The sequence below is a fragment of the Netta rufina genome (genome assembly GCF_964035555.1).
Source record: "Netta rufina genome assembly, chromosome: 16".
Classification (NCBI taxonomy): Eukaryota; Metazoa; Chordata; class Aves; order Anseriformes; family Anatidae; genus Netta; species Netta rufina.
The window spans coordinates 5826135-5842518 of NC_140140.1; positions in this window are offsets into that span (position 1 = coordinate 5826135).

Consider the following 16384-nt stretch of genomic DNA (forward strand, 5'->3'; position numbering starts at 1 on the left):
AAATGCACACATCCAAACTGCAAGCACGGGATGAGACTGTATTCATTTGTTTAAAATATTCCGGCCTGTTAGGTTGGAAATAGCCCTATAGTAAAAAAGATTTTTCTTTCTTTGGCCCTGATGCAAAGGGGAAATGGGTTCCTATTTGCATTGTCCCCACAGTGTTTGTGTAATTAATGTACACGGGGGTTCTCCCTCCCCCATCCTCTCCCAAGGTAAAAAATGACCTTGTCAAAACTTAGATTACAAAATCTTAGTTACTAAGCAATGGGTAGGGCCCCACTGGGATGGCATCCCGGCTCCTGAAATGGTATGTATAGTAAAAACTAATAAAAATGGTGTCAGAGGCTCTCAGGCTTCCAAGTCCCCTGCTGTGTGACCCCCTGATCCCAATTTATTAGCTGAACCCAGGGAAGCAGACAAACCTCGCTGGCTCCAGACTGTAGGCTCCAAGAAGGGAAATAATGCGAGCTCCAGAGCGGTGGCTCCAGAGCAGGAGGGGAGGAGAGGGAGGGAAGCCCTGGTGGAAAATGGGGGGCCGAGAGTAGGCCCGGAGGGCACTGCTGATAAGAGCTGTCTAAACAGGACAGGGAAGAGAAGCTGGCTCCATATCTCCATACCTTGGTGTTTAGATGCTTTAAACATGTCAGAGAGGAAGGGAAGGAAGGGGGTGGGGAGAGCGGGCTTGTGAGGAGGCAACAAACAAAAGTGGTTTCCTTTCATGTGTTAGCAGCGTGCTTTGCTCTGTGCTCACCTTGTGCTGGTGACAGAGGATTTAGCAGCTGGGGGTGGCAGATGGAGTGGCAGAGAAGTGCCCCGCGGGTCAGAAGGGGTGCATCTTCCCCTCCCCTCTCCCAACTGCATGGGTTTTTCATCAAAGCATTAAAGGCAATGCAGTACATCGTGGTACCATGACCCCCCTGGATTTCCTCCGTGGTATCTGATACACCTGGCAATTGTAGCATGTTGAATGAGGGAGGTATGACTTTTTTTTCTTTCTTTTTTTTATTGAAAAGCTGCCAAAGCAAAGTGATATTGATGAGGATGGCTCACTTCGATTAGCAGAGGCTGGCTAAGGACCAGCCCCCCCCCCCCCCCCCCCCCCCGGCCTGTTTCCCTCCCCCTCTTCTGCCTCTGATAAGGCCTGCATTCGATTCAGCAGTTGTCTGTCCAGTTTGTGCTTCCCATCTATGCCCAAATCAAGCTTAAGCAGGGGCAAGAAGCGTTACAATAACTCTCCTTGTTTAATGCCAGCTATTGCATTTGAAGTGTTTTGGCTTTCCAAGGGCGATCTTATCAGGAGAAAACTTTTGTGGAGGCATGATTACACAGTAAAGCGGCTCGTGATGAAAATGAATGGATTAAGGCTGTGGGGAAGGTAACAGCAACAGAGCTGGCCTCATGCCTTTGCCAAGTTTTTATACCTGTGTAATTTGCAGTTTGGAAGTGTGTCTGGGGTTTCCTGAGGAGGGACCAGCCCAGTGTTTCTTCTGCCCAGTGGCCTTAATGTTTGTTGCTCAGAGCAAAGCAAGGCAGGCCTGTGGCTTTGGCTGCCCTAGTGCTGTCTGCCTTGTACCGAACAGGGCTGTGGTTATGCTCCAGCTTACCTGGAGGGATTTTGGAGAATGACCCTTGGATGTAAAACCAGTACAGATGACAAATGTGGAGGCTGGCAAAGCCTGTGTGTACAGGCAGGTTTTCTCCTTCATGCTATTAGGCTGCAGCTCCATAAACCTGGGTTTTCCTGGCTCTGTTTTCTTTCTTTTTAAATTACTGCCAGGGTGATCCGTTAAAACAACCACATTGTTTGTGTTTTCTGTAGTCAAACACAGGAATCCTTAAATGTTGTCTAATGAAAAGAAATGTAACTTACTCCGTCTGTAGCTGTAATCAGCACAAGTCTGAGGGCTAGCAGGAGTTTTTGGTAGAAGATCAAGATGTATTTTGTCCTCTGTGCACTGCAACCAAAGGGAGCCTAAACCTGCACCAGATTGGGCTAAGGTGTTGCTGTTGTTGAATAAAGGAACCTGAAATGCTGCTCGTGATCTGCAGCTTGGTGCTTCCCCAGTGCTATGCCATGTGATGAAATGGATGTGAGCCTTTGGAGGGAAAGGTGGGTGATGAAGGGGAACATGGCTGGGAAATAATGCTTTGCCTGCGTGTCCCAGGGCTGAGGGTAGGGGTGTATGGTCATGGCTACTGTAGCTCATACCTCCATCTGCTGTCTCCAAGGGGCTGAAAACAGAAGTGGAAGGATGGTCCTGAACAGGTAGGGTCCCTTCTGTACAGGCTTCAGTAAGAAGCAGCCTCAAACCTAAACAAATAGCATAGTCACACTGCTTCAGGACATGTGTTAGGCTTTCTGATGTGGATGCATCATCTGGATACTGGTCTGCAGATAGCTGCAGCCATGCCCTACAAGCCCTTCCTGAGGTTTAGGATGGGGAAGGCAGCTCCCCTAGATGAGTGCTGTTGTACGGTTTGGCTGTGGTGGAGCCTCAGTATCCTCAGTTTTAGAGCAATGGTCTGGTTGCCCTACTTGTGTGCTGAAGAAGTGCAGGGGTGAAGAGCTGTGAGTTATTAATGTGGATTTCCCATAACCTTGGTCGGGTTGCACTCACTGTATGGTCCTTGCCATTTGTGTCTGAAGCATCATTTTTCTCCTGATAAGCTGAAATTCTGTGTGTTGTGGGATGATTTTTATCTTGCCATCACAGGCAGCATGCACTTTAAGTGTGAAAGGAACTGCTTTGCTTTGTAATTTAGGCATGAGGAGGGATTATTTTGCAAGAGGTCATGGGAAATTGAGAGAAGTTATGGTCAAGTTGTGCCCTCTGGAATATGCTGTGGGATGAAGATGTGGAGAGAGATATCTTCACTTTTCTTCCTTTCCCTTTTTTGTTGATGATTCAGAGCAGAAATGATCTGTGTCGTTTTATGTCAGAAAAGATGCTGGGCCGATCTGAAACAAAAGGAGAAAAGCAAGTCACTGTTTCAAGTGAATTTGTGGTTTAGTTGAACGAAAGCCCAGTCTTGCCAACTCATGGTTTGATCATCAGTGCTGCAATGTGTAGTCCTTTCTTACAGCTCCAGCTCTTGAGTTATGGAAGATCTTAAAATAAATCCCCCCGACTTCTCCGTAAGTTTTGTGATTACGAAGAAAATGTACAAAACGTGACTTCAGTGTACCCTGAGGACTGAGGAACTGGAAGGCAATGGATTAAAAGTTAGCTCAGACTGCAAAGTGAGAAAGAGGCTGATACACAGTCCACGTCTAAAGACAAAGGAAAAATGAGTTTTCAGCATTCTTACTCATACTTTGAACAACACAAAAGAAGTTCCTGTGCTTATGACCTGAAAAGGAGCTTCAGATCACCTATTTGTAGCTGCATGGATGGAGCTAAGTGAGTTGGAGTCGAATTCAGAAGTGTTGTGGAGATGTTTCACACGTGTGAAGGCAGGAGAGCAGCTCTTCTGAGTTTTGACCAGTGCTGTGGTCTTGGTCATGTCTGTGTAAATCCTGGGAATAACACTGTCCTGTGTAAATCAATGTTTTCTTCCTGAATCATAGAACAAACCAAAAAACTGAAAAGAGATCTTCTGCCCACCTCTGACACAAAGTGACAGATAAGGGTTTTTGTTTGTTGGTGATGTTTTGTTTTGTGTTTTTTTTTTGTTTGTTTTGTTTTGTTTTTTTTGTTTGTTTGTTTTTTGGTTGTTTTTCTGTCTTCTTAAAACTAAGATCAAGGAGGAAGGTGTTAAAATCTCTGTTTGCAGTAAGGCACTTTTGTCACTTAGTGGGACGAAGTAAGGTGTATGCACACACTCAGTGAACCCTGTGCTTGATGACTGTCAGTGCCACTGGATGTTCACCTCCAGGTGGATGTTCCTGCACAGAAAATCCTTGAATTAATGCAACAGTTCCAGCTTTGAGAGCGCTGAAAGTGGCACGTGCGCTTAGAAGTATGGCAAATGCAGTCATAGGATGCCAGTGAACAAACTAATTCTGTAACATGAAGGAAACATCGCCTGCACCCGTTCCTGACCTTGAGTGCAGGCTTGGGAGCATGAAATGTATTTTATCCCTTTCTGCTGTATCAGTTGGTTTAGGAAAGAGATTTCCTTGAACAGAATAAAAGATGCTGGCGAGTTCAGGGCTGGTTTCTGGACGGCACTGAAGGGCAAGGCTAGGTTAGACCATAGCAGGGGTGTTTGCCAGGGCAAGTTTGCTAACAGTGACTGGAGCAGGCAGGAAGAGCGACACTGAGAAATGTTCACCTGGGTATGTGAAACAAGCTCCGTGAATTGAGATGTGAAGTAGGCCAGCAAAGATGTAAAGGACAAGAAAGGAGTATGGGAACATCTCCCTCGGGTCAGATTTTGGACGCAATAACCTGTTCCTGTCAGGCTATGTTAATGTAAATAGGTTAATGACTGGTTTGTATTTTGCCATTAATCCTACCTCCGATTTCTACTCAGGTGCAGTTATGACTTTGCCAAGTAATTCCAGAGGGACTGGTCAGAGGTGAATTTAGCAAAGAAAAACAAAGTTCACGGAATCCACCCTAATTTCAATGTAACCTGATAGAGATTATGCAGAAACATTACTGCCACCACTGTGTGAGAAAGCATTTATCTGTCCCACCTTGCTGGTGTGCAAGGCAGGGATTTGAAGTACAGACACAAATGGGTGCTGTGCTCCCAAGAGCTCCCAAACCTTGCTGAGCTTCTCTGAGCATTGCAGATGGCAAAACAACCCCTTTGATGTCAGCTTCATTGGTGTCTCACCCAGGAGAGGGAGAAATAATTCTGAATTAATCCGTAATTGCCTTATATTTAAGGAATTGTTCTTGAAAAAAAAAATCTGCTGATTTTTTTGTTTTAAGTATTAGTCTCGCTGTTTGAGGAGAGAATTACTTCCTTGGCTTAGTTGCTCAGCTTTTCTTAAATTGAATCTAATTTATGAGATCAGGGCACCATGGCCTGCAGTCTTTACACTAGTTCAGACATTAGGGATAAAACCAAAGGGCAGAGCTGAGCCCAGGGAATAGAGAATAGCATTTCAGTGCAATCATGTTGTTTACACAAACATGGCAGTCCATAGTCCTAGTGAGGACATCTTGCCTTTCTAAAGTTTAAAACACTGAGGTCTACAGAGATAAGTGGGGCAGAAAAGCCTGGAACAGTGCAAGAATAAATACTGGTTTTATAGTAAATACTGGTTATATGGAGCCTGATGGAGAGGGAGCATCTTGTGAGCAGGCTATGGAGTTTCGGATCTACAAATGATGGTACCAGGTTCATTCCCTCTTTATTCCCATTGTCAAAAGCCTTTTCTTTTTCTTGCCATCCAGAGGCAGACAGACAGGGTTTGTCTGGGTGAGAACAAAGCACGTGCCCCTTTCCCAGGGCTTGTCAGCACCACGGTGATGTGGGTATGGCAGGGAGAGTGGGGCTCTGAATGGACCTTCTCAGGAGGTGAATTGGCTGTCACTTAACAGCTCAGGTGATTTGCAGTGTCTGTGTATCGGCAAAAAAAATAATAAAATTCTCCAGTGTATTTGGGAAAGACATAATAGCCTGGTCATGTGCTGGAAAGAAATGACTCATTTCATATCGGGTCTAAGTGAAACTAACGTATTACTCATTTTTATGCAACTCTAGTAAATTGTACTTATTAAAAAGGAGGGGGGGAGGGAGGAGGGACAATTACCTAAAGTTTAACCAACATGTACTAGAAAATTAATTTAGAAATATGGTTGACCTCAGCTTCCTTGTAATGAAAATCTGCTGACAAATCTTGTGATTTTGTTTCTCTTTTTAAAGCAGCCTTTGGGGTTGCTTGCAGTTCAGTTATCAGTCCCAGCTACTGAGTCAAATCCTGGCTGGCTGATTTTACCATTTCTCTTCCAAGGAGACAATCTAGGTTCAGTTGACTTCTGGGCTTTCTACACTGTGTATTGATAAAGCGTCTGAGTCCATGCCTATTGTGGAGGTCTGCTGTTGGTTTGTGAAAGGACTCTGCTGCTGCTGGGCTGTGGGCCCAGCTTAGTGGCTCTGAACACGCTGGTTACTCACTCTTCTGATGAAACTCTTGTGAGATGTTCCTGAACCGAGATAGACATGGTCTCTCCCTCACAGCCCCTCGCTGATTTTTTGCTGACTTTCTTCAGCTTACATCAAATAACCCTAAACCCATTCTCAACAGTGACGCTACTTATCATTGAATTCTGATTAATCAAAGCCATATATACAGAAGAGCTAGAAAAAAGACAGCAATTCTCAATTAGAATATCCCGAACAACCTTGTCACTTCTTTCATAAGCATTACTTTTATTTTCAAAGGTAAAACAAGATCAACATCAAGTGTTATTGTTCCTCAGCCATGCTTGCAGTGTCTGTGTGTGGAAGTCCCACGCGCCACTGAACTGATAAAGATCACAGAGAGGGCTCTGCATTCTCCAATGTTCTTTTTTTTTTTTTTTTTTTTTTAATCTGTGATTTCCATTCACATCTGCTGAGTTCACCAAACAGATAATACCTGGTGCCTTTCTGTCAGATCTGTGGAGTTGGCACTGAGCTGCTGGATCTGTCGCTGCCCTGTGAAATGCCATGGGGGCTCCTTCACTCCCCCAGAGGCAGTGCACGGGGGGCAGTCAGAGTTCATCTGATGGGGCTTTTGGTGAGAGTTTGGCTCAGGAAGGGACTAAGGAGAATAGATTTGATGTATCATAAAAGGAGGATTTAATTTTATATATATATAATAATTTTTATTTATTTATTTATTTATTTTTGTCTCTGTAAGTCACTCTTCTGGGCCATATCATGAAAGAAAGGATCCTGGGGAAAAAACAAGCTACTAAAGCAACGGGAGTGAGAGGGGTGGGCACTTCTCTGAAACCGGAGAGGCCTAACCCTTGCCATTCCTTCAAGTGCAAAAAGTGCTTAAGCTTTTCGAAACAAGTGCTGAAAGCAAACCAAGCAGAGCCCATGGACTCCTCCAACTCGAAGAATTTAATAGACTTGTCTTGGTGACTGTGTGAGACTGGTTAGGAAGTGCCCAGAAACTTATCTAATTTTTCCAGCTATTGCAGTTGATGTAATGAAAGATCTTATTTCTGCCTGAAAACATTGTTGTGCCTATGTCCTTAGACCCCTCAGTGCTGAAGCAATGCATTGCAAGAAAAATATTTGTGAGATGAAGTTGAAATATGGTTTCTTCCTGTTGTTCATCTCAACAGTTCTGGGAACCCCAGTTCTGAGTGCAGTGAAATGTAGTTCTTTCATATTGCTCTGATTATGATGAAAAAAAGTTATTTTCCTCTTCTTTTTGTATTCACTCTTTAGTTTGTCATTAAAAAAAAAAAAAAAAGGCTATTCGCTAGCAAGCTGAGACATGTTTTCAAAGGCCTTGGTGTGTAATGTGGTGCTTTTTATATATATGAAAAAAATCAGATTTTAATTTTTCCATCTCTAATTAAAAGGTCAGTCAAATATGGAAGGTTTTATAGAAATAATTTTTTAAAAAAAGGATTAATAACGTGGATTGTAGCTGCAGGAAGTAGTTTTGGAGATCTGGGCAAAGCAAAATCAGAGTTAAACAAATTCACTGCTGCTTTATGACAGTCACATCTATGCGTCAGCAAAACAGGATTTGCTCTCATCCACAAATGTTCCTCTTGGAGAAGAACAGAGCTTCTGCATTTCCCAGCCTCTGCGAGGCCTGGCTGGCACACGGATGGGACTCAGCTCGCTCTTGGCAGCCGGTGGCCTCCCTGGCTGCCAGCCGTGGCCGTGGCAGTGCGGAGGGAGCGCTCTGCCTCATGCACGGGTGCCACTGCCGGCAGCTCAGCACCAGTTCATGGCGAGCTGCTCTGCACAAGCCCGGGCTGCAGCTAACTCAGCTGCTGGGCAGGGAACACGTTCATGGACTCTCTTCCTTGTACACATGAATGGGAGCAGCGCTGAGGCTCATAGCAGTGACGTTTTGTGCTCTGGTTGTGGCTAGGTTTTGTACTAACCCTTCGTTGCCAAAAAAGTAACCCAGCCCACCAACACTTTTTTTTTTTTTTTTTTTTTTAATGCTGTGGAGCTACTCCAAGCATCTGACTGACTTTGTCATCCTTTCCTTGGCAAAGCAGCCCTACCTCCCCAGCAGAGTGACTCAGGATGTTCATCTTGCTGGCTAAGGCTTTCCCTCCCTTGGTGTCACCGTACACCCTTTCCCTCCCTCCTGTCCTCTGCTCCCTGGTGTTTTTAGCGGTGGAGCTTGTTGAAAAACAGAACCATCTTCTTCAGTGTCGATCTTTGACACTTTCTGACGTGCTCCCCTGAGCCACACTTCGTTGATCTGTTCAAACAAGTTCCTCCACCTCCTAATGCAGTGCTAAGATCATCAGCGCTCGAATCCCTGACTGCTCTCCTTCTTCACAGGGGTTAAAGAGTATGGCTTTTGAGAACTTTAGCTTTCCACCAGGTTGAAGGGGAGATGAATGGGATCTGTTGCAGTCCCGGTCCAGCACCCTCAAGGTTACGTTCCCAGCCTGCAGCCAGCAGCCAGGTTGCTGAGCCCTTCCAGCGCTGTCTGCATCTGTCCCATCTGGAAAGGGTCAGGGAAAATCGTGTTGGTTGGAAATGCAGGACTGCCTCAGGTAGGAGATTTGGCAGGAAAATTTTGGCAGGGAAACTGGTGCGTAGCCTATGATCATGTAGAGCTCTAAGAGAGGACATACTGCCGGCAGTGTGCCATCTCTGGGATTTATAGGGCCATTTGGCTGCACAGTGAGCCCATGATGATTTACACCAAGCAGGAAGAAAGGAAGTTGGCAAAATGTTATTTTAACCAGCAGCTGTGGCTTGGTAAGTGAAGTGGTGTGAAGACTGGTACTAGCACTAGAAGTGAGGGGAGCTGACGGTGTGTGTCACTGAACTCCAGCTGCAGAAGAACATCTCTGGCACAGCTGTCCCACGGTGGCCATGCATCTCCCTGCTTTGTCTCCAGGCACCTAGGAGCTGAATGCAGAACTGGGATTTTGCGTGCACCCAGGATCCCGAGATTAGAGAATTCACTTACTTTTCTGAGTTAACAAAACTAGATATCTAATGCTACATCCGGGTGTTCTTTAATATGAAATGGCCTACAGGGAATCCATACAGCAAACAGTACTGGTGGGCTGGGGCTGATCTTTATTCAACTAGGTATTGAACTATTACAGAGATCCAAGTAAAGAAACAAAATAAAAGTAGGAAAAAAATAAAATAAAATAAAATAAAATAAAATAAAATAAAATAAAATAAAATAAAATAAAATAAAATAAATTTTGACTATTGTTTGCCAGTCTTTGCAAGTAAATGGTTTTCCTGGCTTCTTAGACTCACGATGGAGCAGGCAGTCCCCTTGAGTGATGTTAAGCAGGGGCTGGGTTTCTGGGGTTTCTCTTTGGTAGCAGTTTTTTCTTGTGGCCAATTTATTGTTCTTATATCTGATAGCAGGAAAAGGTTTTCTGTGTTGACATCAGTGTCTTTTTGTGCTTTACAATAGGTATATCTATTCAGTGATTACATTCCTGAGAACATCAGAAACTCAGAGTTACCTGCAATCCCTGCAGGTTGGCCCCATGGGGCTGCAGCTACCTGAGAAGTAAATTTCATTGGCAGTAGAGATGGATGTTTTGTGTTCTGTTGTGTGGAGGAAAGGAGCTCCCTGCCTGTCCCAAAGTGTGGGTAGAGGAGTTCTGAGACATACAAGCACCAGGCATGGGGCTGTATAGCTGATGCGTTTGTACGTTGTCCCAGGTGAACAACAGGAACCTGGGGTGTTATTGCGGGGCACTCTGTGGACTGGCGATAATTTAGGGCTAATTCCAGTCATAGTGGATGGAAAAGTGTGTTCTGTCTAGGGCAGCACCACATATAGGAATGTCATGTTTCTTAAAGGCATTCCTCTGGTTCTGGACATCTGTGGTAACGGTGGTGATGCTTCCCATTGGTGTGATTATGGTAATGGAGAATTTGATGTTAAATTGCTGTGCCTAACAGCTAAAAATGTTGTGCGGCTAAAAATGTTGACCAGAGGCTACTTGGTGCTGCCCAATCATTTCTGGCATGGGCTGGCTGCTCTCCAGAGTCAATGCCATCTGAAAACACTGGGCATGAGCTTACTGCTCTTTCCCATCCGGCTATTAGTGGCCTGTTACAGGGCACCTCACACAGGTCTGTAGGGTCCTGCGGGGTCTCTGGGGTCCTGTGGGGTCCTCGTGCTTCCCATGGCCCTGCTGATGCGCACGGATTCCCATGCCACACGATGTGGGTTCTGTCTCTTCAGCTGCCTTTCTGCCCTGGTCTGTCAGCTGGGCATCAAGCTGTGGTGGGGTGGGGATGTGGGGCATGGCCCAGGTGTGGAGGCCACAGCTGTGGGATGAGCCCCAGAGCTGTGTGGGGCTGGGTCCCAGCACTTGGGGAGGAATAGGCAAGGAGGGTGTGAGGGGAGGCTGTGCAGTGTGGGCCTGTAGGTGGGCATCCCCAAGGCTTGTGGTCTGGGACCTTCACTGGAGCAGCCCATGAGAATGAGACAGCATGTGGTGTGGGGCCGGGGCCGAGGAGGTGGTGAGCTGGTGTGCCTCTGTTGTTACTGGTAAAAGCTCTCTCTGCTAACCACAAATACATTGTAAAAAAAAAAAAAAAAAAAAAAAAAAAAAGAAGACAAATGGCAGAGACTAAATGTAGTTTAAAGCAGTCAATGGCAATGAAAATAGGGGGATTTATTTAAATTGAACTGCATTTGAAAGTCTATTTTAATCTAGTCCCAGCGCTCCATTCATCATGTTGCTGTCTGGGCATCGTTTTCAGGGCTGCTGACCCCTGAGCACATAGATGCATATGCGGAGCTAGGAGTGCATTTCCACAGTGGCCATGCAGGCATTTGGGTTAAAACCAGGATTGAATTCCTCAGCGAAAGGGAGTGAGGGGGACCAAGCAGCCCTGCCATGGTGTTGATGTAATGCATGCGCTCTGTTGGTATACAGTGGGCTTTTGCCTGGCTTTTCTGCTCAGATTAAGGCTAGGTCTGATTTGTAGATGGTAGAGCAGGAGACTTGGAGGCAGAAATCTGGTTTCTATTTCAGTCTGTGCCACTGCGACATGTTTTTTTGAGAGTGCCGGTGGATTATGTGTTTCCCACAACCAAAGGGAAATGTGCTCAAAAGGGAATGTGAAAAGGCAGCCAAGGGAAAGAGGAAAGGGGTGATGTGATCTGATACCAGATGACCTCTCTCGTACAGGCATATCTCCCCTTCTCTTGGGTACCCTGAGAAACACGCCACTATCCCCAGAACGGATATTCTCCAAGTATTCTCCCCCACACCCTTTTTCACTTCCTTTAGCCCTTGATGTGTTTAGAAATTCCCATTCGTTTGCCTCTCTGGTTTCCATAACCTCAATGACACTGGAGCAATGAGGAAAACGTAGCGTTAGCGGCTCAGCAGTGGAAGTTCAGATCAGTCCAGCTGTGGGCAGTTCAGTGCTCGCTCTTGTATTTTATTTAATTTTATTTTTTTCCACTACCATGTCTGTTTCTGCAGAAGCAGCTGACACCTTAGTCACAAGATCAGAGTCACAGATCTACCAAAGCTCTTAATACCTAGTTGTATGTTTGTGTGTGCATTTTCTTTTTCAGGGTAAGTACATATTTTAAGGATGGAATAACAGCTTGTCCAAGAATCAACAGTCCACAGGGAGCCAACCAGTCTAGCAGCCAGGACTTATGCTGTTTCCTTGAGGTTTTGGGGATGGGTTGCTTGCCTGTCCTCTTACATAAAAGCATAGCAAATTGTCAGAATAAACACATTTTAAAATATACGACACCATCACTCAGAGCTTAAGAGAAGCTCATTGGCTGGAAAAGAGATCAAGGCAACCGGGAATTTGGATGACCTGACTCTGAGGCGTTTGGACTGAAAGGTTCTTTTTCATTCACTGGAGCTAGGGTGTGGTTTTTTTTTTTTTTGTTGTTGTTGGTTTTTTTTTTTTTTCATTAGGTAATCAGCCAGGAAAGAAATAAAATATCCTTCTCCTTCCTCCAAGCAATGAATCTGGAATCAAAATTCTGTTGTGTTATTTTATCATTCTGGTTTTTTTTTTTTTGTTTGTTTGTTTTTGTCTTTTTTTTCCACTAAGGCTACTGGGCTTGAATCCTTGTCTCAGAGCCTGCAGAACACAGAGCCAGGCTGCAGCCCTGCTGTGGGGATGGCTCATCTCTCACCAATTCACAGGCCAGTGGTTAATTTAAGTTTTGTCACCAGGGGATAATGCTCCCTAGTTTTATGGTTGAGGTGCAAGGTCTACTGTAACCAGCACTGCGTGAGGAGGGAGCTCTGGCAGGAACTACACCAAGCAAAAGAAAAGCCTGGTTCATTAGCTTTTGGGTGAGCTGCGTGACATTTCTGCAGAGTTGGCTGGCCACGTGGGGAGAGGTCCCTGCAGCTGCCCTTTCTTCTGCAGTGCCATCAGGTCTCTCCAAGGACCAGTTCTTGATCCCTGAGCACTGCTAGATTTGTGGGTTTCCCTGTGATTAGACCAAGGCTGAGAAGAGGAAAGGTGAGACAGCTTGTTGAGTCATCCTTCCTTCATATCCTCAGAGCAGCAGGGCACCGTCTGCACCATAAACTCACAGGAGTTGTCTATGAAATTTCATTAAAGTTACAGGCAGCAATAGTTATTCCAGAGAAGGGAGAGGAGATGGAAAGAGGCTGAGGTCCAGCTAGGAATTGGCTAGACTAGTTCTTGGATTGTTTTCCCCGCTGTGTGGTTATCCTTATCTGCATCTGGAACTGAAGTGTGTTGTATGTGTCTGTAAGAGCAAGCGGATGTGTGAGGTGTTCTGGCAAACTCAGAAATCTCATTTTCCCTTCAATATAATGCAGCCTGATTAGATTGTTATTGACATGCTGAGAACCTGCTAGTGTTGTTACATCTCCGTGGAAAAGCATCTGTCTTTTCCTCCCCTCCCTTCTGCCTGGAAGGACTGCAGATCTGGAAATGGGAAGGACCTTCCAGACTGCAGATTCCAGCTGTGAAATAGATCTATTGGGAAAGCACGGCATGCTCGCCAGCTGACCAGCAGTTTGACAGGGTAAGTGGAACTGTAAGCCAATTAATGACAGTTTGGAACAATTAGTAGTTCCCCAGCAAGAAAATAAAAAATTAAAAAAAAAAAAAAAAAAAAAAAAGGAAAGAAAGAAAAAAAAAAAAGCAACAGCCTACAATAAAAACCTCAAAACAAAACTGCTGTAGTTTGCTGGATGTTTTTCATCCTGTAGATGACAGCTGATGAGATTTACTGGCAGTGTTTGGGTGACCAGCTCAAAACAGTGAGGGCTGGATTCTGACTTATCTGATGAGTCCACCATGTCAGAAATGTGCATGTTCGGGTGATCTTTTATGTCTTTTTTCAGGGTAAAGCAGACAGATATATGCTGTCTGCAGGAGTCTGGGCAGTACTGCATAGAGGTACCTGAGCCAGCTGCTCCCAGTGCAGTATCTGCAGTTCTATGGTGTGGATCTTTCCTGGTTAATTTGGGCAATTTGCCAGGTTATCAGAGAATCATAGAATGGTCTGGATTGGAAGAGACCTTACAGATCATCAAATTCCAAGCCCCCTGCCATGGGCAGGGCCGTCATGTCAATGCTGCTCTTGGTACTCAAGCCAACTCATTCAGCATTAGCTTGGGTGTTTCTGCATAGCATTGCACCATGGCTTCTAGCAAAACCAGGAAAAGATTTGGGCTAATGGGCTTTGTGAACGTTCCCTTTCCCAAAGAAGGCTCTGTATTAAGAGCTGTGAAATAGTCAGATAAGGGCAATTGTCACATTCAAAACTTGCCTTTGCAAAACGCAGGGAGGGTCAGTCAAACTATCTGGGATGTTGCTGTCATTGGTCAGAACTGATCCACCCTTTGAAGACTGATTTTTCTCTAAGAATGGATTTTTGGTTCAGTAAAATTGCATTTTTCAGTGAAATGATGTTTCTTCTCACCAGCTTATGTATATTAATCACAATTGTCTCACTGTGATGTTTCCTATTCATTTGTTGGATCCGCTTGTCGTGCATCTTTTTCTGACTGCGAGTGCTTTTTAGGGTAAGCCTGCCTTTCTAGGGTGTGCGTGATTGGTACTGTAGGAATAGTTTTCATGTGCTGGCAATACGTGCATTGCTAAGCAAAGTAAGCAGAGAAAGTAGGAGAGATGAGTGAAAAATGGCTACATGCAAAAGAGGAAAGAAAGTAGATGTCAAGGAGTTAATCAAATAAACAAAAGTCCTCTTAAATCTCTTGCCTTCTCCTTCTCCCCTCCCTTTTTTTCCTTTTCTCTTTAATAATATCAATCTTATAATGATTGCACTAGCCAATCTTTGATACTCTGTCTGATTAGAGCTGGGTTGTAGTGGCCATGATGAGTTACCAAAACAATCTGTTACTGGTACTGTTACCTAGTGTCCCTCATTAAATTAAAGAGAGCAAGGAGGTGAATCTTCCAAGGTGTTTCCCAGCATATAATTATTTGAAATTATTTCAAAGGATAAATGTATTCATTAGATTGCCCTTGTCCTGAAAATATAAATTCTTCAGTCTTTTTTTTGTTTGTTTTGTTTTTCCTGAAAATATAAATTTTGTTTGTTTGTTTGTTTTTCCTGTTTTCTATAAATGCATGCTTTGAGGACAGTTAGCTTACTATGCAAAGATTTTTTTGCAGGTCATATTCAGTGCCGTTAGTATTATACAAAGCACCTTTAAGAATTGCTGTTTGCCTGTGCAGGTATTTCTGTGGCCTTGTGTTGCTATGTGTACCAGGTGCCATTTATCTACCAAAACAGCAGGCGTCTTTCTACCCTCTGGGTCTGCATACCAGAGGTGAATTTCCTGTAGATTAAAATATGAAAATATCAGAAGGGTGTGGTCATTTTCATCAGTGCTGGCTTGCAAATCTATGAAGAAGGCCAATTAGATGTGGGTGGAGAAGGAGCTCAAGAACGGATGGATATTTGAAGGAAATACCCCTTTGGGGAGTTTAGTTAGAAACATCATCTGGGCTTGTTTTGTCCCTCATTCTGCAAATCTAGTTAAAAACTCAGGCACGTGTTTCTGCATTCGCTATAGAGAATGAGTTTTCATGAGGATATGGACCTATAAGGTGACACAGACATATAAGGTGACAGATCATGCTCAGTGATGGGGAAAAATAGTTTGCATCCTCTTTAACACAAGAATTGAAACCGCATGAAAAACAAAACAAACAACAGCAACACAAAATAAAAATTGAGGCCTCTTGAAAGACTTTCCTTAGGATAATAGCTCTTGTTTTGGGATTCCTGTAGGCTTTTTAGTACTATGGAACTTCTTTTCCATGACTGCAGGTCCTAGAAATTGCACAGGGGGAACAAAGCAAGAACCTTATTTTCTTTGCAGGAAAAAAATGCTGGGGAAGAATACTGAGATCAGTTCAGTCCGTACACTTTTGGCTATCATAAGTGACATGGTTAAACCAGAAAATTCCCAGATTATCTGTAAGATTGTGATGTAGACAACAGAAGGTGCCAAATACTTCCTCACACCTTTAAAAGAAAGGCTACCACTGTGAGTCTAGAATTGCATTTGTGAACTGCGTAAGTAAGAAAGTGTGATACAAGATCATCTAGTTCCTTTTTTATAAGTCTATCCTGACTTCATTTTGTGTTGAGTGCAGGTTTTCCCCTAGCATAAGGCAAATGCTGTGTTACGTGTGCTTCACAGTGACGAATACCAGTTCTGCCATATGTTTCATGGGAAACAGCACGTTAAGTTACTCCTCCTCGTAACTTGCCTTAAAATCAAGTACAAAGTATGTATCAGTCACCATAAATAAATAGAGAAAGCTCTGCGATTAGAACCATCTGTGTACGTAAGGGGGAGAAAAAAATCCCAAAGAATCCTACATCTGCCCTTGCCCCTGTGCTTTCACGTGTTTTTATTTAGGGTTATGGCTGCCCAGAAGAGTAGTCTGGTGCCACATCGGGTATCAGCTTACTCAGCCTTTTGGCTGGGAGAATTGAGTTTTGAAACATCTTCATAGCACATTACTGATTCCCACCATATTAGTCTGTGATTACATTTGAATGGTCAAAGATCCACCACTTCCAGGGTGAGGATGAGGAAAGAAATAGGGGGTATGGTTAGTATGCACCTTTGTGCACAGACTATTGTTATAAAATGCCAATATAATCATCATTAAGGCTGTACACCAGTCTGAAGCATAGTAGCTTGACATGTATACTGAAGGTCATGTCCTTGCATCTAAGTCTGGAACATCTCTGAGATCTCATGGTTAGGATTTCAGAGCCATTTATTTATTG